The sequence below is a fragment of the Chinchilla lanigera genome, unplaced genomic scaffold, assembly GCF_000276665.1.
Source record: "Chinchilla lanigera isolate Chin_1 unplaced genomic scaffold, ChiLan1.0 scaffold00009, whole genome shotgun sequence".
In the NCBI taxonomy this organism is placed as follows: domain Eukaryota; kingdom Metazoa; phylum Chordata; class Mammalia; order Rodentia; family Chinchillidae; genus Chinchilla; species Chinchilla lanigera.
Window position 1 is genome coordinate 4,703,123 of NW_004955410.1, and position 20,681 is coordinate 4,723,803.

A 20,681-nucleotide genomic window follows, 5' to 3' on the forward strand; every position below is an offset into this window, starting at 1 on the left:
CCAAGACTGGGGGACTAAATTATGCCAGCTTACTGGCAGCATATGATTTAGTGTGTTCCTCATCAGTCATTTTTGATTTTCCAAACCATTCTAACCCATCCCTCCACTACTGACTAGGTTGTCCGGCTGTTAAGCAGTGGTAGTAATATCTCCCTGTGTTCATCTGAAATTTTACTATAAGAATATAGCAAAACACCGTTCAAAGAATATAACACAGTCCTGATTTGCATGATGTTGCTATTTCATTGTATTACAATAATAGAAAACAAAATTGGACAATAAAAGTCAGAAGGTCTTTCTTCATAGCTTTAAAGAATTATAATTTTCTTCATACTTTTTTTTTTTCCCCCTGGTACCGGGAATCAAACTCCCAACCTTGCGCTTGCCAGGCAGGCATTGTGCCACTGAGCTAAATCTCCAGGCCCTAGCTAAATCCCCAGCCCCTTCTTCATACTTTTAAAGAATTATAATTTCACATTTTGTAATGACATAAATAGTTTGTTAATTACAAAAATGTGAAAAACTCTTGGGATTTACATATTATCAATTTTGATAACATTGTTTTCGATCACTCTTATTTTGCCAGAGTCATTAACCCTTACATTTAAAATGAGATAAACTGGGGTTTTCTGCAAGCTTGATGCTGACTGATATACAAAAGCCTTGTATATACATCCAGATGCTAAGGAGCACAGAACTAGTTGCTGTAGGACTTATTAAACCTCCATAGTGGAGAGGGTGATGCATAGAAATAGACATTTGCAGTCACGGTGTGATGGCAGGTAAAGCTGGAGACCTTCCTTGCAGGGGAGTATTAAACTCCCCAAACTTCATTTTTCTACTTATACATGAGGAAATAATTCTTATCTCAAAATCTGAGACGTTCCAAAAGGGTGGGAAGGGCTTTTTGAAATATTAAGCACAGCTCATAAGCCCCAACCAGGTAACTACACTTCCACTCTGAACGGCAGGCTCACCTTTCATGCACAGGATGGCTTCGTGTCACAATAGATCTCAGCTTTGGAGAAAACAGTTCACTTGCAAAAGCATGGCCCCATCTCCCTCCTTACCTCTACTTCCTCCTTGAGATGGAGGATCACCTTTTGTTTGCAAGAAAATCATATCTTTTTTAACTTGTCTTCAGTGTCTCTAGCACAGGGCATGGTACACAGATACTATAAATATTTTGGGAAACTACTAGGTTTTCATAGCAAATATTTTAGTGAAGAGGTGAATACTTTAGGGAACATATGGATGTTCTCTTTTTAAGAGTAGCTGTATGCAGATTTAAAAGACATTTAAATATGCCTGTAAATTAAATGTATTTCCAACTCTGCAAGCCTGGCTTCTTAATTGTCTCAATTACCTTATTTTTAATACAAAGTTGTCTTGAGAAGTGATTGTTCTAGAGGAGCGTATTCTTTGGCAGCTATGTTCTGCAACCTTATTTTGCTTTCTATAATTAATAATAGGATACATTTTGACACTTAATTTTTCATTAAAATTGCACCATCTTGGATCTTCGCTCTTAACTAATTTTACCAATTGAATATCATTATGTTCTCTGAGAAATTCTCGCCGTCAATAATTTACATGCCTTGAGAAAGAAGGATGTTAATTCCATCTTAGTTTTCTTCACCCAACAAAATGCAACATGGTTACTCTTTGCTAAATACCACAATTTAAATAGGGTTGAACACATCTCGTGGAGCATTATATAGAAGAAAAAATACAGGAACTTGTCATCCACAAACCTCACATAATTTAATGGTTTTTTAAAATGGACGCTAAATCTGTCTCCAGGACTCACAAAACGTTTTCATTGCTGTTGTTGAATCACCGGGACATCACTCGCCCTGATGCCTCCTCTGGAGTGTGCTCTTGACTGATACTCATGACTACTAAGTTCACGCTCACGACTTTCAGTGAATGTCATGGGGGGGCAGATACTGTCACTTTCAGTTTGGTACCTCAGCATGGCAACTTTAAGCGATGATTTAAGGCTACAAAACTCTGTAGTCACCAAGATTAATGCATATAGATTAAGAAATATGTACCAAAGAGGAAAATGGATGCTGGTATGGTTTCAGCTGGTGGAGGTCTTTTGTTGCTTGTCTGGGCCTGACCCCCCATGCCTTTTGTCCTTGGTTCTGCCCCATTCCTTCTGAAACCAGCGTTTAGGGCTCAGGAATAGACAGGTCCTCAGAGAACTTAGGAAAGTATGATGGCACATTCATTTATGATGATAAGCAGCTGTCACTACAAGACAAGAGTAATTTTAGTCCAAATTATCAGAACATTCTCTTCCTGGGTCATGTTACATAGAGAGTCAGACATCAGGATTTTGTTTTAGGGCTTTAAAAAACCTTACTTTTCTCTACCATCTCTCTAGAGTTAAGGAATCTTAAAATTTTTTCTCACTATATACCTAACAGTGCCAACTGTGTATCTATAAAACATCCATTGATTAAGAATAAATTGTAGTCATAATAGTTTGGGGAAACTCCTACTCACTGGAGAAAGGATTTTTGTTAATTTAAACAGAATTAAGACAGAGGGAAGGTCATATAAAATTCTGCTTTAATTTGCCTTGTTCTGTTTTTTTTCATTCTTGTCCTGATGATCTTACTATTTGTCTGGATGGTGTTTTCCTGTCTACACTGCATATAAAAAATGTTTTGTGTCCTAGCTTTAACCATAAGTGCAACTTGCCTGCTCCTAGAACAGGAGATTTTCTCCTTGATTAGGGAGAAAATTTTAATCACATATTTAAACCTTTTTTACTTTAGTCTAGTCCTGAATGGCAAGCTGTCCTTCACTAAGAATGAATTTTGTAAGTATACCATCTATGTAAGCCTAAAAAGTTATTTCACTAGAGTCCCCCAAAAAGAAAAGTGTAATATTCTGTTTCATTTTATTACCTACCCTTTTCTTTGTCAGGAGCTCAAATTAAGATTGAAATTCCATAGGACTTTTCATGTCAACTCATATTTCTAGCTACTTCTTCTTTTGCTTTGTACAGCTGGGTTTCTTGTCAAGTGGCGCTCCTGACAACTGTGAAAACATTTTTTTTTTTTTGGTGTCTTCTGGTAAATTCAAGAAGAAGGGTTTCATTTCACTTTCTATCCCTTTTTATTTTAAGTCATCCTAAATTTGTAAGTGTTCTAGTAACAAGTTCATGGAGGCACATATTGTTTACCTTCATATGTTCTACATCATCTTGATGTAATGACAGAGATGCACTTTATCACTCTGCAAAGCAATGCAGCAGAATCAGAATTTCAGGGAGGTGAATTGCCTGGCCATGCGAGGCCCTGCAAAAGTTGTGAAAGTGATTTTCCCTTAAGCATTTTTCATGGACATTTAAGATGCTCATAGTTGGGAATGACAGAGCATTTTTATTTTAAATAAGATAATGTCTTTATAAAATCTAAATGCATTCAGTAAAGCTTTAAGTGGGTGTAATTTATTGGCATCCTTGTGGGGACAGCGGCTTATCTATCAAGATTGAATGATGGTTGGTACCAGGGGTGGAAAACAGGTGTTTGCTTCCTTCCTGCCTGTCTGCCTGCCGCATTTCCTGCCTTCCTTTCCTCAGGCTCCTAGAGAACAGCCTGCTGCTCAGCGGAAGGATGATTAGGACTGTTTTCTCCTCTGTGCTAGCCAGGGGACCACTGGAGTACACAAGACCTATGGACAGGCACCAGAACCTGGTGTACAGCACAGCCCTCTGGGGCTGCGTGGACCTCTCTGATGGCCTCCATAACCACACAAGGGCACATGCAGGGGAAGTGGAGCCCATAGCAATTGCTACCCTGACACAGCTCAGAGAAACCAACAAACTGTGGCAGCCACTGTGGCTCAGGCGGGCCCTCCGCTCCTCTGGCCTCCCACAGCTTTAGACTCCCCAACCCTAGGATCACAGTTTCCCCCAAGAGCTGAATGGAACCTGAATTCAAAGATATCAAAACCTACAGCCACCAAAGAAAGGGCCAGAGTGTCTGGATGTGGAAAGGAAGAAAATCAGTGAGGAAAATCAACTGACCACACTAAGCCAGCCACGCAACACTCTAGGGACACATGCAGGCCACAGTTTATGGACAAATTTTGCCAGCTTTTTCTACATGCTGGAGGACCTCTTCACAGCAGATCCCTCACAAGCCGCTCCCCTGCAGGCCTTGCCCCTCCTCTGCAGACCTGGACTTGGTGGTCCCATGAGGAACCCACGTCACCACTGCCATGACTGCCACCTCCTTTCAGGCGGGCTGCCTGGCCTCCAGTCTGTCCTGCGCGTCATCGGAGATGACAAGTGACCAGGTATTTCGTCTTTAGGTTTCTACACCGGAGACGTACTCAGACTTCTCACGGTGGCTTCTAAAGACAGCTACAGACATGGTGCTGAGGGAGGCTGCCCTTTGTGGTTTGCCTTAGAAGTGGACGGACTCCTGCTCACTCCAGCCGTGCTCAGCGAGGGTTGTCCTGCTGGAGCAGTCCCTTGGCTCCGGAGCATTTACACCTGTGCTTCTACTGGCATGTGCTGCTTCACGATGATGAATGCGGGTTCGGTATCTTTGGCACCACGTTCTGCTCTTCTGCCAGGGGCGGGGCGATATGCGGGGCCAGTAGGCTCCTCGTGGCCAAGCTCTGGCTCGGGACATGGAGACTGACTTACATGAGCTTGCGTCAGGTCTCCGTGGTGAGTAGATCCCCGCTCTTCATCCGCACCCCGAGACCAGTCACGTGCTTGGCGGCAGCCGCCTTCTCTCTGAGGAGCAGGCGCTGACCCGCCTCGCTGTTGTCCTCAGCTTCCCCATGAGTCAGCCCACAGTTAGGAACCCGGTGACTCCCGAACCCTCTGTGTGACCGGGACCCCCTTCCAGCTGGGGAAGCCCAGGATGTCTTCCGCTTAGACCCAGGCCGGCACTTGGCTCCTGGGCTTGTTTGTGCCCGTTCAATCCACACAGGAGGAAGCAGCAGAAAGCCCGGGTGGCTCCACACTCAAGTGACATCTTCAGATCCGGCCTCTCCCGCCGGCGTTGCCACGCTGCTTTCCAGCCCACGCCTGTGTCCCTTTTGCAGTCAGTTTAGGATCCAGCACTGGTGAGGGCTGCAGACGGCTTCACGTGCTGTGTGAGGCTGTGATCCCTCTCCTCCCCTCCACCCGCTCTCTGTGCCCTCAGCCTGTTATTCTACTTCTAATCAAAGCAGTTTAAAGCTGCTTGTGTTGTGCCCACACCGTGCTGTTAGTCTCAGCTTTTATTCTAAACGGTCTATCACGCGCTTGCTAAGCCCTGAAAAGCTTGTGAGGTGATCGGTGTGTGCTTTCTCTTCACTCTGATCAGTCTTTCTCTTGTTTCTCTGTGCAGTGCGAAACCTTTAATGCTGATCCTTCGTTCCTGGATGACTGACATGCTCAGCGGTTCTCCTGTGCAGTGAGCAGCGTGTCTGTCGGCCCGCGCACTGCTTCACAGCCCTCGGAACTTTTTGTCTCTACCTGAGCGTGTTGTACACTCTGAAGAAAAAATGACAAAGAAACCAAACCAGAAAGCCAACAGGACAACAATGCTCCCATTTTTCTCCTTTCTGGCTCAGTGCATTAGTCGGTGAAGTTTTAGTGGTGATTAAGTGTCTGCCTATGTTTTAATAGTTCTTTCCCATTGAAGGAACAATAATGAATGTGTGTGTGTGCGTGTGTGTGCACGTGTGTGTGTGTGTGTGTGCATGCGTGTGTGTGTGTGTGTGTGTGTGTGTGTACGGTCCAAATTCACGTCCCAATCACCAATCTAGCTTTGCTTCCTCTAAAGTTAACACATTTCCTCGTGATCCAATATCTAACCCCACTATGTATTTTTAAAGGATGCAGGTTGTAAATGAGAGGATTGGTAGAGAGGAAGGCTGTCGGCAGCTGCAGCGCACTGGCTGTGGAGGGTGGAAGGCATCTGCAAGGGGCATCACAAGGGATGTGTTAAAGCCCGCTTATGTTGAGTAAATAGTTTGATTAAATGGCTGAAAATTGATACCTAAGTCTGTGAATGGATGCAGTAATTTTTTCTAGTAACACAAAGCGTATTCAGACTAAATGGTGAATATTTAAGTAAAAAACTCTTCTACACATAACCATTATCATACTAAACATCCTCCCCCTTGCTCATCTTATGGTTCTTGCCACTTTCTGAAGTGCTTCTGGAAGTCCTCTTTCATGAGCGTCTTGTATAGGTCTGATGGAAATTGTGGGGAGTCTACTGCCAAGCTCCACACGAAGGAAAGGCAGGCCCACAAACTTCATGGTGTGTCTTCATTTACCTTATTCACCACATGTGGCTCTGGCAATTTCTGGCTCTTCACCGAAGTCCACGTGACCATGACAGAGAACCACTTGAATCAATTCAGGACATCAAGGCAATCATGGTGAAACTGAAGACTGCCATGAGAAAGAACTTCCAGCACTGCTTCAGAGCGTGGTGGGAAGGGCGGGATAAGTGTGTTCAAAGTGACAGGGAGAACTTTGAGGCAGATCAATGGCAATGCATCCTTTAAGGTGTGTTTTTAATTTCAAACATCCACCATAGTTTCTGACCACACCATGAGGCTGGCCAGCAGAGAATGAGGCAGCGTGGCAGTTGTTGAAGTGCTCTGCTGTGGATGGAAGAGGCTCACCATCTCAGGTGATGTGGAAGCCCAGTGTCTACCAGGCTAAGATGGCGTTTGAGAGGGGGCTCTGGGGTGTAGGTTTCGCTGGACTCAGGAAGTAAAGTGTGGATGATGGGGTCACTGCTCTTCCAAAACGAGGCACAGAGACCTTGCTCTTGGTCTCAGCCACAGGAGAGCATGGCAAAGATGCAGCTGCCTGCCACCTGGAAAGAGGCCTCACCACAGCCCAATCTTGCTGGTCCCATGACACCAGATGTCCAGCTCTGGACCTGTGAGAACGTAAGTGGAGCCCAAACCCCACAGGACCATGTGCAAGCTGCCTGCCACTCGTGTGTTGCTCTGCTCAGCCTGAGCTGAGACATTCAAATTACATCAGCAGAATTTCTAGCTGCTTAGTAGGGAGCCAGGAGCTGAGAGCTTTTGAATTTTTGACACTTAATCAAGCAAGCGGTTTATTTTGTGTCTTCTGAAGCCACTTGTATTTTTATCTGAGTACCACAAAAAGCTATGGCTTGTTCAGTAGTAGAGAAATATGTTCTGGATGTGGTTTAGAGGAAGGTAATTGAAGTGGTGAAAGACCAAGAGAACTATGGACAGAATGGACAGAGACATGAAAGAGTCAGGTGAGGGGCTGCACCAGTGTCCAGCTGTGAGCAGGATGGAGTATATGAAGGTGACCAGGAGAGGGAAAATGTCAGATCCTGAAGCCATGTCTGGGGTGGTATCAATAGATTTCCTTAACAACCAGATATGTATTAATAGGAATGGAAATTAATTCAATACTTTTTCTCCTGTGACTCTGCAATGATGCTTGCAGATAATCCAAACTGTATTCGAGCCAATAATCTTAACCAAAACAGGTGAATGAGACCATCTATCCACGCTCAAGTACCTTCTGGAAATGTTTACATGATCCCCAGTAGCAGACAGCACTGAGAATGGTTGCCGTGGGATTATCTTCCCTGAACACCGTCATTCCTGGTATATGTTTATGTGTGTGTGTTACTATAATATGTGAGACCTGTATATATGTTAATATAATGTTTCCTTACTTAAATATAAGTATATAAAGAGCTGAGAAAGTTCATAGTTTCCTGACATTGTTATTTTTCCCTCTACCTTCAAACATTGGGCTATTCATACCTAACGGTAAAAACCTGCAAATTATAGTGCAGCTCTCATGGTGGTAGCTAGAGATTTATAAAGAAAACAAGAAATACTCTCTAGGAGTTAAGACTCTTTGCTCAATTTCTGTTTCAGTCACTCGCTGTGTAATTGCAGAAGAGTCAAAATATCTGTATATGATCTTAGACTGAGCATGAAATCCTTACAGAATCCGCAGTGTAACACCAGGAGCCCCAGCATCACACGTCAAACATTCAAACTGTCGCAAGGACGCGCATGGCTCCTGGTCCTCCCTGTGCCGTGCCGCATGGATGCGTGATTATTCTTCCTTGTCCTGTTTGTCCCCTGCTTTCACGCTGGGGCTTAGCATGTGACAGAGGCTCAGCAAAAGTTTCTTGAGCTGAAATCTCAGACCCTTCAGGCACTCCTTTGTAAGGCGCAAGTTCTGAGACACCTGATGTGTCCTGATCACAAGTCTGAGGATAAAATGCAGCCACGATCAATAGAACAGAGAGTGCCTGGAAAAGAAAACAGAGAGTGAAAGTCAGAATGCAGCTGCTTCATAAATCATTCTACGTAATTCCATACAGAAGAAGCACAAGGCAAGTACAGGTATTATCCAGAGAACAGGAGAGACCAAAGCCACTTCTGTGTGTTCTAACAAAATAACATGATGACGTCATTAGCACAAGGACATAAATGCTTACAGAACAAAAGCTAGAGTGTCTTACATTGATTGTCAATCGAGAGCTCTTAGGATGTAACTGTTCTGTGTTTATTTATTTTCGGTACTGGGGTTTGAACCAAGGGCCTGTGTACTGCCCAGCCCCTTTCTAATTTTTTTTTATTTTATGACACAGACTTTACTAAGCCACTAAACTTCACAGGCTGGGCTTGATCTTAGACCTCTCCTGCTTCAGCTTCCCAGGCTCTTAAAGAGCTCTCATTTCCTTTCCTGATATATAAGTCTAATTAGAGATAAGTGTCCTCACAGAAACTACAGCACATAGGGAGCTGTGTTTTTTGATGGTAGGGTACAGGAGGAAGGCTGTGTTGTGACCAGGGATGGTGACTGAGGGCCACTTCTCCAAATGCTGCAACCTACCTTGGACAGGTCAGGGTGCCAGCATGCAGGTTAGACCCTTGATGGAAGCCACAGTAATTGGGAGTATAATGGTGAAAGTTAATGTCATGAATCCAGAAAGGAAAGGGCTGATTCCAGAAGTCATCACACACCCTGAACTGAGTCATGAAGAAGAACTAAAAAGAGAGCCGTGAGAGACCACAGCACAGGCCCACAGTGTCAGCAACATGGCCCGACGCAGGCAGAGATGAGGGGGCGAACAGTTCCCGGGGGTCAGGTAAGAGTAAACGTTTGTCAGAAGAGCATCATTAAGACGCTGAGATGGATGGTGAGGGCAGGGGCAGCACAGCAGGTGAACTGGGAGAGGATGTGCTTTCCTGTGTCCTTTTCTGGCCCAGCCCCTGTTCGGCTATGAGTGAAGGGAGTGGGGGAAGGGTGGGCCTCTTAGTGCTGTGTGATGGGGGACGGTTGGCCGCAGAGGGGAGAGCCCTGAGGCCTTCAGGGGCGTCACCCTGCTTCCAGTTCCAAGTTCCTTTCATAATTCTTGGCTCAGAACATAATAGCATTAAGTGGCGCTTGAATTAGTGAAGGAATGAGAGGAGGACCAGGAAAGAGAAAACTCCAGGGAAATGATGCAAGCGTGGGTGACCTGCTCAAAATGCCCTGGTGGTCCGCGGACGTTGCATGGACAGGAATGTCAAGGGAGAGCATTCCCAGCAGAGGAGGAGCTGGGGTACCTTGTGAACTTAAGTAACGGATGTGAGTGTGAGGTCTGATGGGAGGAGAAAATTTGTGTATGAAACTCATGAAAAACTAATCAGCACTAAACCAGCCCGTGCCAAGATGCACTGACATTTTGAAATGAAATGTAAAACCTCCAGTCAACAAACCTCAGTGTAAACTAGTCAGCCCTTGGTTCCTGCGGGAGCTGTTGCCAGGAGCCCAGAGTTATGGACATCTGCAGACACCCAAGTCCCTTCTGTGAAATGCCCTTGATTTTGTCGTTCATCACCTGTACATCTGCTCTTATCCTTGCCTCATCCCTAGATTACCTACTGTACTTAAAGCAGTGTAAATGCTAGGAAAATGGCTGTGATAGTGTGTGATTTAGGGAACATGACAAGAGAAAAGTCCACCTATGTTCCTTATAAAGGCAAGGCTTTCCCAAATATTTTTTATCCACATTTGATTGACCCCGCAGATTCGGAACCCATGAAAATGAAGGGCCCACTGTCCTTAGGATTTTTACAGAGCTTTATGATCATCATTTTCTTCTCACTCATGTTGAGTTTAGTCTTCACTATCCTATGGTAGCTGTGTTGTTTTGATAAAGTACACATGTCACTTATGACTCACTGCAGTTGATGAATAATGCCCGAAATCTGTAGGGACAATGTCCAGTTGCTGTTCTTATAGCAAAATATTTCTGTGTTCCTAGAAAGCTGAGATAATTAAAAAACAGTATTCTGTTTATAGGCAATCTTAATTCACTTAGTCCGTTCAAACCACATCGCAATCTAAGCCAAACGGCACAATTTAACTCTACTTCTCTGTCTAATGCTGGGTCAGCTTCTGGTTGAGTGCTGAGCACACAGGCTTGCCTCTCACCAGGACTGCGCTGGACCTACCCGAAGCACATCAAAGCCACTAGCCTGTCCCGAAGACCAGTGAAAGTGGGAAGTTCCTGCCATAATCCTCGCAGCAGCTGTCATTAAATCCCTGCTGCTCAGTGAACGGCAGGAGCAGCTGGAATGGAGAACAGGAGATCTGAAAACAAGCAGGCTCTGCTCAGAAATGTTTTCCTACTTCTGCCCTCCTGCCTTTGACGAGGAGCACTGCTGTGCACACAGCTCCTAGACCAGGGGTGTCAACACTCTCTTCTCAACTTTATTCTCTGCACCTGAATGAATATCTGATGAGGGAGGAGACAGCCCTGCTCTGATTTGGACGACTGTCACATTCAGCCGTGTGGCTGAAACCTCTCCTAAGTCTTCTCCATCTGAACTCTGAGCAGTATTTGGAGACAGCCTGGAGTGGACAGAGGGAGGTGCACTTGGCTGAGAGTGCAAGTGTGTCTACTTCCAAGTTTGCTTGGTCCCTTAAATATGCACTCTGAAAAAACAAACTTAGTTTCATCTTTCAAGTACAGGTGCCACTAGTCACATCATAGGGTCGCTGAGAAAAAGACGTAACACAAACAAGCCACCTAATTTAGTATGTGATGTTATATAGGCATGTAGTACATGTATGCCTTAGGAATTGCCTTCATTTAGAGGGTGGAATTCCATTAAGATTTTTAGATATTTAGCTCGTTTTTAGATATATAGATCGTTCCGGTTTCACTGGTAGATTTCTTTTGCAGTGCAGAGTGTTTAAAAAAGATAATGTTGGCTTTCTTTGAAGAATGACAGAAATTCCCAAGATATCTATTATTATGTTCATTTCAAAATCTGCTGGTGAGCTCATTCTAAAGAATCTTTAAAATTTGTCATTGTTTCAGAAAAAGAGATTTCCTTTGGACCCTAAATTTTGTTTAGCATAAAGCTAAATAGTTTGTGTCCTGTGCTGGTTATTTAAAGGAATCAGACTATCAAAAATTGGCTATGGAATTTCAAATTTCCCATTTTAAATGAAGTGGTCTTTCCAAATTCAGTTTTTTAAATCACTTCATTCAGTATGGAAAAGCAATCATTGTTTAGTAATTTTAATCATCTTAAATCTGTTACCTAGATCTGATGAATTATTTTTGTCAATTTGCAATCTGCAGGATAATTAGTAGGTAATATCAGCACTGAGTTTTTAGTACTGACATGGGTAACTGAATGTGTCTTCAATTAGGTTTCAGTGAATAGAGCACGCTATTTCTTCATACGTAGTCTGAAAAGAATTAAAAACACATTTTACAGATTATCTTTTTCCTTAAGTCCAGATGGGTTTTAGAGAAATGTAGTCTTTATTTTTAAATCATTGATATTAAAGTCAAAAGTTTTACACAATTTATGTTTCAAGAACACATAAATTTGTTTACATAAATTTGTATCAAAAAGCGTAATTTGTTTTTTTAAAACATCATATAAGTGTAATTTGTCACTAAAAAGTTCTGTTTACTTTAGACTTAATCTTCAAAATTAATCATGCTGATAGTTCTGCCCTTACTCAGCTCTTCCTGAGGACGAGCACGCTTCAGCTTCCCCGAGTTTTTATTTCTTTCCATCATTTTCCTTTTCAGCTCTAAGATTTCTACTTTTTCTCTTTACATCTTCGCTTCTTTGCCGAGACTTAGCTCATGCATATTTATCATGGCTTGTTGGAGCATTTTCGCGATGGTTTCCCTAGCACTGGTCACGAGATTTTGCTGTCTTTGTCATCACTGCTGGGCACATGCTGAGTCGCCAGCGACGCTCCCTTGGAGAAGGAAAGGGTTCCTTCAGTGGGTGGACAACTGCCATCCCCGCTGGGCTGAAGTCTCTCTCTGCTGGGCCAGGGGTCAGAAGCCAGCTGCTGCTACATTGCTCTTTTCAGTCCAGGGTCTCCTGTCATTCTGCCTCTCTCCTTACATGTTTCAAACTTCTCCTTTGTCTGCTCTGATATTGCCAAGGTTTATATAAAGCTGCACTCTGTGTGGGAGCAGAGAAACTCATTCGCACTACCTTTTCCTGCACTGGAAGCACAACTTGCTTTCGAGAACAATAAACATCTATTCTCTTATAAGTTGAAAAATACTTGTAAAATAAGCACACAAGCCAGGCATGGTGCCGAATGCCTGTAATCCCAGCTCTCAGGAAACCAAGGCAGGAGGATCACCTGGGGTTCCAGGCCAACCTGGACTACAGAGGGAGCTCAAAGCCAGCCTGGTCTGCATAGTGAGAACCTGCCTCAAAAACACCAAAAGAAAAATAAAACAGCATACAATACAAAATGCAGCTTCTGTTTACATGGTTATTTTGTCAGGTGGACTTTTATTTAGGACATATCACGAAGTGAGACAGAGATGCAACCCCTTTTGCTTAAATAAATGTTCTTAAAAGGTATGAAAGTGTGGTTTATTTTACCTAAAGTTGTTTAAAAGAGCTGTAAATCTAGAAGGCTAGTATTGTGCTAACAGGAAAGATCGCTGGAAAGTCAAAGAAAAAAGAGAGTAGCAAAATAAACAGGAACTGGCAATCGTTTCAGAGCCTGCATCTCATTTTCACCGCATGATCCTTACGGGTTTCCCTTGGCCTCCTCACCCGCTCCCTTGTCCATGAAATGTCCTATCACAGTATCAGGAAACGCATCCTAAAGTGGGCCATTAAAGAGCGGTTTCTGATGGGGCTGACTGGTGGGAAACCGTGAGGAACGAGGTGGAGAAAGCATGAGAGTGAAATAACGCCTTTGTTCATCTTGCGGGAGGATTTTGAGATTTGTGCATAGACTTAGTTTACGAGTGTTAAGCATCTAAGTAATAATCTTTCTCTTCTCCCTCGCTTGACCGCTGTAATCACTGTTAGGTGGAAATTGCTAAGAGAATTTGTTTTGGGCAATGATTTCTGGTGTGTGAGCAGACTGCCGTCCATTCACTCACAAGCTTGTAATGTTCCGCACATCGAATATTTTTGGAGTTCCCTTCATCCTCTTGGAAGCAGGAGGTCGCTTTACCTATGACTAAACCGTCCAGACCTCACTTCTCTGCTAGTAAACAGACATGATTATACATCATTTCAGTAACTTGCCTAACCTTGCTCATCTGATGAAAGCTGGGATTGAATGTGTTCTGTCAGACTTGGGAATATGCCTGGTAATAGAAAATAACTTCTTTGGATTTGAAACTTAACATTACCTTGTTAGATAGGTTGGCTAATTTTTCCCATCTGCTTGTATTATAAACTGAATGTATTATTTACTAGGATACACTGTAAGTGCGTAATTACCGCTCATTATATCAGATATAAAACTAGGAATAAAATAGTGAATATTTTCAGTTGAAGTCTGCCCTTTGGCAAACCTTGCTAAGAACAATTTTGCTTACTAAAATACCTATTAATTCTAAACATTGCCTATGAGAACATGCACACAGCATTAAAACTTTCATCAAAATTATTTTAAGACATAGGTTGTGTTCTGACTACTGAATAGTGACAGTGAACACTTACCTCTCAACAAGGGGGAGAGGAAGTCCACCCTTAAACAACCTATTTGGCAATGCCATGTTTAACTATTCTCATTGTTTGGGTTTAATTACATGTTGTGTCAGGAAACTGATTCACATCCTCTGAATGCCATCTGAAATTACAACCTTAAATGTAAGTATATTCGTTCTCAAACCCTAAGTACAACGTACGAAGAAAGAAAAGGTGCCCGGCCATTCATTTCTTTGACATCACTTTAAATAGCCTTTTCCTTTGTCATATGAGTGTCCTCAAACTAGGTAGCGGGTGTAAAGCTTCTCCTGACCCACCAGTCAAAACTGTACCGCCGATCTCCTGGCAGTCTGTCCAGAAAGGATTCAGATTCGAGAAAAACAGACATTTAAAACACTTTTCATTTTGCTTTTCAGGGAACACTTTATGGTTTTTATCTTATTTACTAGTCTTGATATCAACTAGAAATTAAAGATCTGATTTTTATTTACTGAGTGAATAATGGATTCACACTGATCAAAAATCCAAGATCATTTTGATCATTGCTATTTCAGCCAGTGGAGAGGGAACAAGCAGACGGCCACAGCTAGAGATTCCCCTTGCATGCACAAGGCAGGAGTCCAGACCTTACCTCCACTGGTGCCTCATTGGCAAGAGCTCAGGCCCGTGTCTGCAATTATTACAAAGCCCTAGGGACACAGCTTCCCTGGAGAAGCAGCCAGGAGTGTAAAAAAAAAAAAAAAAACCTGATTTCTATTATGGAAGTTTTAAAAAGGGTTTAAGGAGAAAATTTACTAGATTCCTCTCCACCTATAGAAATACCAAAAATTAAAAAATTCTTTTTGAACAAAAGACATGAATTTCAGCTATAAAGCATAGATTACTAGGTCGTAAAATTTGGAAATTACATTAGGCTTGCAGTGAACGAGGATGGATAAGCATCTCCGCTGTGAACATTCTGATCTGGCATGGCCCCTCACATATAGGCCACACCCTATATGTGAGGGGCCATGCCAGAGTGGGAGAGCTCAAATTGGGGCATTTTACCTTAATGAAGCAAAGGTCTCTTTTGCATAAAAATGTATTCAGTGGCTTTAGTTCATACCTGCTAAAACTGTGCTATTTGATAGAATTTAACCAGTATCATGTGGTGGAATAAATGTACAGGTTAATTAATTAAAATTAAATGAAATAAAAAGTTGGTTCTTCAGCAACACTACTCATCTTTCAAATGCTCATAGTAGCAAGTAGCTACAATCTGGGCTCTGGAGAGAACACTGTCATCCTTGTAGAAGTTTGTATTGCTTGCAATAGATAGAGACAAACATCAAATCTGCTCATTTATTATTAATAACCATATAACATCTTAATGCTTTGCTTGGTTATAGAAGTCAGGTAGTCAGTAATGTAAAAACAATGCTTCTTTACATCTTGCTGTGTTTTATTCTGAGACTTTGGGATATGTCTATGAACAAAAGGAAGATACTGTGGTAGACTGGAACACCCAGCTGAACTGAGTCAGCGTGGTGCTGGGTGTGGAAGGCCCCACTGAAGACTGTTAACAACAACATAAAAGGAGAACTGGAGGGGAAGATGGTGCTGTTGATTCTCCTGGAGAAGCTTGTCACACTGGCTTCCTGATATGAACTCAGCTGTTCTCATTGTCAGAGAATCTCGGGTCCTCACTGTCACTGAGGATGGCTGCGATTCTCTTCAGGAGGAGATGTGGTCCTTTCTTTGGCTCCCCTGCAAATCCCTCAGCCTGCCGGCACAGATCCTTCACCCCACTGGCACAGACTTTCTACCTTCCACCACTGACCTTTGGGCCTCCCAGTGCAGACCCTTGGTAGAGACTTGCATGAGACCTTGCTGTGGGCACTAGGCCTCAAGCTGGACTTGTGGAGGACATTGCCATGGGCTCTAGGTCTTCAACTGGACTCATGCAGGACATTTCCATGGGATCCAGGCCCTCAGCTGGATTCTCTGGGTCTCTAGCGCATGGGCAGATCTCCTGCACTCTTCTGCGTTTGACTTTTTGGGTGAATACTGTAAAATAATCCTATAAATGATGTGTCCTGTATTAAATCTATTCCCTTGCAAACACTGATTCCCACAGATTCTTCCACTCATGAAGTTTTCATACAAGCAGAGAGACAAAAACAAGCAAATCAATAACCTCAACTAAGCAAAACCTGCAATTTTGAAATATTGGTAAATACTACAGAAACAGGAACTGCAGAATAGGGATAGCTTGCGATTTTAATCCGTGTGCTCTGAGGAGGCATCTTTGAAGGGATATTCAAACAGGGATTGAGGGCCGAGAGGGAGCTGGCCTGAGGCCGGGGACAGGCCTTTCTGAAGGAGCACCTGGGACAAAGCAGGACCTCCATGGTGAAGCCACAGGACCGGAACAGGAGGAAACGGACAAGAACCGCCGCGAGGGATGACGGGAAGGGGAGCATGCAGTTCCACGGACCCTCTCGGTGGCCTTGTGGAGCTACTCCGGCGCTCTGAGCAGTGAAGTGACATTTCTGACTTGTATTTGTGAGAGGCCAATTCTGCAGACACGGTGAGGATAGGCTTTCGGCTGGGATGGGGTAAAGTGCAAGGATGAAGCGTGGAGTTACATGCAGTGTGGTGCATCGTTTATAGAACGGTTTCCTGAGGTTTTATCATCCTGGGTTTCCACTGTACCCTCTCTTGGCAGGACCCAGTCTGTTAGTGCCCTCCTTAAAATGTGTGTCCAAAATTAGAGCACAATGCTGCAGATGATTTGACAAGAGATATGCGTGAGACAATAACTGCTCTTGATCCAGATGCTGTGTCCTCATGCTCCGGGGTTGTTTGCAGGTTGCTTCCTAAATTACGCAGCCTATCATTTTGAAATTGAATGTAAATGTATATTTGTCTTTCTAAATTTTGTCTGGGTCACTTTATGTCAATGATTCATATTCTCCATTCGTTTATTTAAAGTACAAACATATGAAGTAGTACTTCTTTGCTTTCTCCTAAACTGTCAATAGATCTTTTTCTAAGGCAGTACAGTAGAAAGCATTGTGAAATTTAACTCCTCAGAATTTCCAGTAGCTAGAAAGGAGAGAAATAAACTCACTTTCTAAACTATTACTGGATCATTACTTAGCACTGAATACAATTCAGTTATCATATCTCTAGCTTTACGATGGCTGAAATGTATCTATAACTTTTCAAAACCCTTAAAATAGCCCTTTTGCTCTAAAACCTATTGCCTTTCTGATTATATTTCATTGTTCTTTCCTTTCTCTTTGCTTTTGAAATACATTCTCTTGAGAATTTAGAAATGCAAATATTCTGTGTTCACCAGGCTGTGCAGTAACTGGAAATGCAATTTTCCCACTGTTTGTACCTTTGGCCATCATCTCCCCATCTGCCCCAAAGCCCCAGCCCACGGCCACCCATCTTCCTCTCCACATCCAGGAGTCCGGTTGTTTTAGAGTTCACATACAAATGAGAGTATGCAGCAACTGATTCTCTGTGTCTGCTTTATTCCCTTCATGAAATGCTCTCCATTTTCATCCATGTTGTCGTGAATGACAGAACTTCCTTCTTTTTTGAGGCTGACTAATGTTTAATGTAATCCATGTAGCATATGTCTTTACCATTCACCGGTTGATGGACACTCATGTTGATTCCATAGTTTCTCTGTTCTGAACAGTGGTGCAGTGAACAAGGAGTGGAGATATTTTAAGAAGCTGAAGTCTTTGGATAAATGCCCAAAAGGGGCATTGTTGGATCATACTGTAGTTCTATTTTTTAATTTTGGGGGGAAACTTCACATAGTTCTCCAATATGACCTCACCAATTTACCTTTTCACCCAAAGAGTACAAAGTTCCCTTTTTTTCACTGTCTTGCCAACCCTGGTCATCTTTTGTTGTTTTGATAGCTACTGTGATAGGTGTGAGACAGTGTCTTATATTGCTTTTCATCTGCATTTTACTAGTAGTTAGCAATGCTAAATAGCTGGAGCATCCAGTGTTTCTCGGTCTAACCAGACAGAAGCCACAGAATGAGAGAGACCAAGAATGCAGCATCCCTCCATGGTTAAGGCCTGGGAGCGGTTGGGGTTACTGGCAGGAGTCTGCATCAGAAAGCTGAAGAAACTGTAGAACAAGAGACTAACTGCTCGAAGACCACAGCAACAAAGGGCCTACCTGCTCAGCAAGGCTGGAGCTCTTCAACATGACAGCTCTTCCTTCTTTCCCTTTTCATCCCATCGAAGCTGCCACCTTATTGGTCAGTGTCACCCACAACAGGAGTGAGTCTTCCTCCACAGTTTGCTGGTGTGTATATCAGTCATCCTCATACAAACTCAGAACAGTACTACACTAATCTGCTAGGCCATTATCAATCCATTAAATTAACACACTGTAAGAGTCACACCAGGCCACTGGTGGTCTATGGCTCAGGCCACTTCTTTCCTGGGGACTGGTGGCAGGACTTGGTGCTAGTTCTGTGGGGATGCAGAATGCCAGAGCTGTGGAGACACTGATGCCTCCACCTAGGTTTCAAACGATGTTCCAGAGGGCCCTAGAGTTAGACTGCTGCAGTCTCCACTAGGGTTCTGTCAGTGGAGCAGTCACACTGAAGTCACTCCCATGACCCCAGAACAACAGATCCCCCAGCATGCAATTTGAGCCCAAGAGAGCCACAGCATGAGACCCCCACCCATGAGAGCTGCAACATGGGCCACACACAATGCCCTGGGGACCCGCCCCCCAGCCCAGTGTGTCTAGAAGGCAGGACATTCAGTACAAGATTATTCTTGAGCCTCAAGATTTAATGTTGCTTGCTTTGTTGGGTTTTGGAATTACTTGGGATCTGTTACTCCTTTCTTCTTTCCTATCTGACCCTTTGGAAATAGAATTGTCTGGTCTGTGCCTGTCCCTCTATTATAGTTTGGAAGCAAATAATCTGTCTATTCACACACTCACAGCTGGAGGACAACTTGCGTCTGAACTTGGTACTCAGTCATAGATCATATGCATGATATTTAGATGCGATGAAGGCCTAAGTTTTGGAGTTGATGGTGAAAAAAGTTTCAACATTTGGGGACACCTGGATGAAATGAAATTACTTTGTATGGCAGAAAGGCGTGCATATTTGGAGCCCAGGAATGGGAGACCATTGCTGGAATATATGTGTCCTTCTAAACATCAGGAGACAGAACCAAACCCCAAGTGGATGATACTAACAGCTGAGGCTTCTGGGATGAGACCATGAGGTTCTCCCGCATTGGAAGTGTTTGTTTGTGTCCTCATAAGACCGGCTCCAGTGTGCTCTCTGGACCTTCCGTATCTCCTGCCTGTGAACACAGTGTCCTCTCCTTCTTTTCAGGGTGTGAGCACCAAATGTTAAAGGCAGTACTTTGGAAACAGCTTATGCCTGGGCAGACAGTGAACCTCCCAGCAGCCTGATGTCCCGCCTGCCAGCCTCCAGGTCTATGGACAACACATTTCTATTGTTTGTAAGTAGCCAGTCTGTGGCATTTTGTTAGACAGCAGGAACAGACTGGCCACTCTGTGTTTCACATTATGTCACATCAGCAAGCACATGATGTGTTGTTCCCGTGACTTTAGTGACGGTAGGTAACACTGGTCAGAGAGTCACAGAGCCATTGCACGATACTTCCATTATAAACATTTCCATCAGTTTTTACTTCTCTGTTTATCCATTGATGGTTGGTTTCTAAGCACGTACTTCATGTGGAGTTGCACAATGATGTTTTTTTCATTTAATTACCTTTGGTTATTTATTAGCTAGACTCTTCATCAAAAACAACTTTCCTTCCCTCATTGTGTCAGGCTATTTGGATGTAGTGCACTATAAATCATAAGGAAAGAATGCTGATCATCTCAGTTGCTGATTTAAAAAGTGAGCGTTTGGTGCCAGCTTACTTCTCGTGGTGTGGGATGAGCACCTCCACCCTCCACAATTCTTTCCTCTTCTTTCTCCTTCACTCCCTCCCTCTCTCCATATTATAAACTCAAAACACAATTTTAATTGTTTCATTCGATTGCCAGCAAGCACCCTTTGCACAAATCATTCCTCTATATTTAGAAAGTATTAGCTCTTTTACTTTGATCTCTTTTCTTTGACACCAAATCACAGGGTTTATAGATGCCTGATTGTTAAACCACTGATGCTATCAGGATTTATTACACATTTTCTGTCATATAGCTGAAATCAGTGTTATTTACAAAAACATGGTTTCCTAACAGGGAACAGGAGCAAACGACGGTAAAATCGCTAAGTAGTATTTGCTCCTTTTGGATTGTAATTTTTTTCTAGGCATTTTCCACAAGCACAGCCCTCCCCAAAAAAACCCTAATTAATAATAATGTAATTGTATAGTTACGTTATACTACAAATATTGTCCAGATAGCTTTTAAATGTAAATATTGCTTTTAATTGAGCCATATTCATATACAACTAAAGAACATTAAATACATACAATAAATCCTGCTTTTTGTGGTCTATATGCCTAGTCTCACCTACTGTAAAATATTGCATAAAAATCTTAAAGGTATCCATGGGATGGAAATAAGGACTCAAGCAAAATATAAGATACATTAATTTGACTTTTATCCCACAGGATTTTTGTGAATCCAGTTAATTTGATCATCAACTGTGGCAAACATACAGCATTTGGGATGAGACTTAG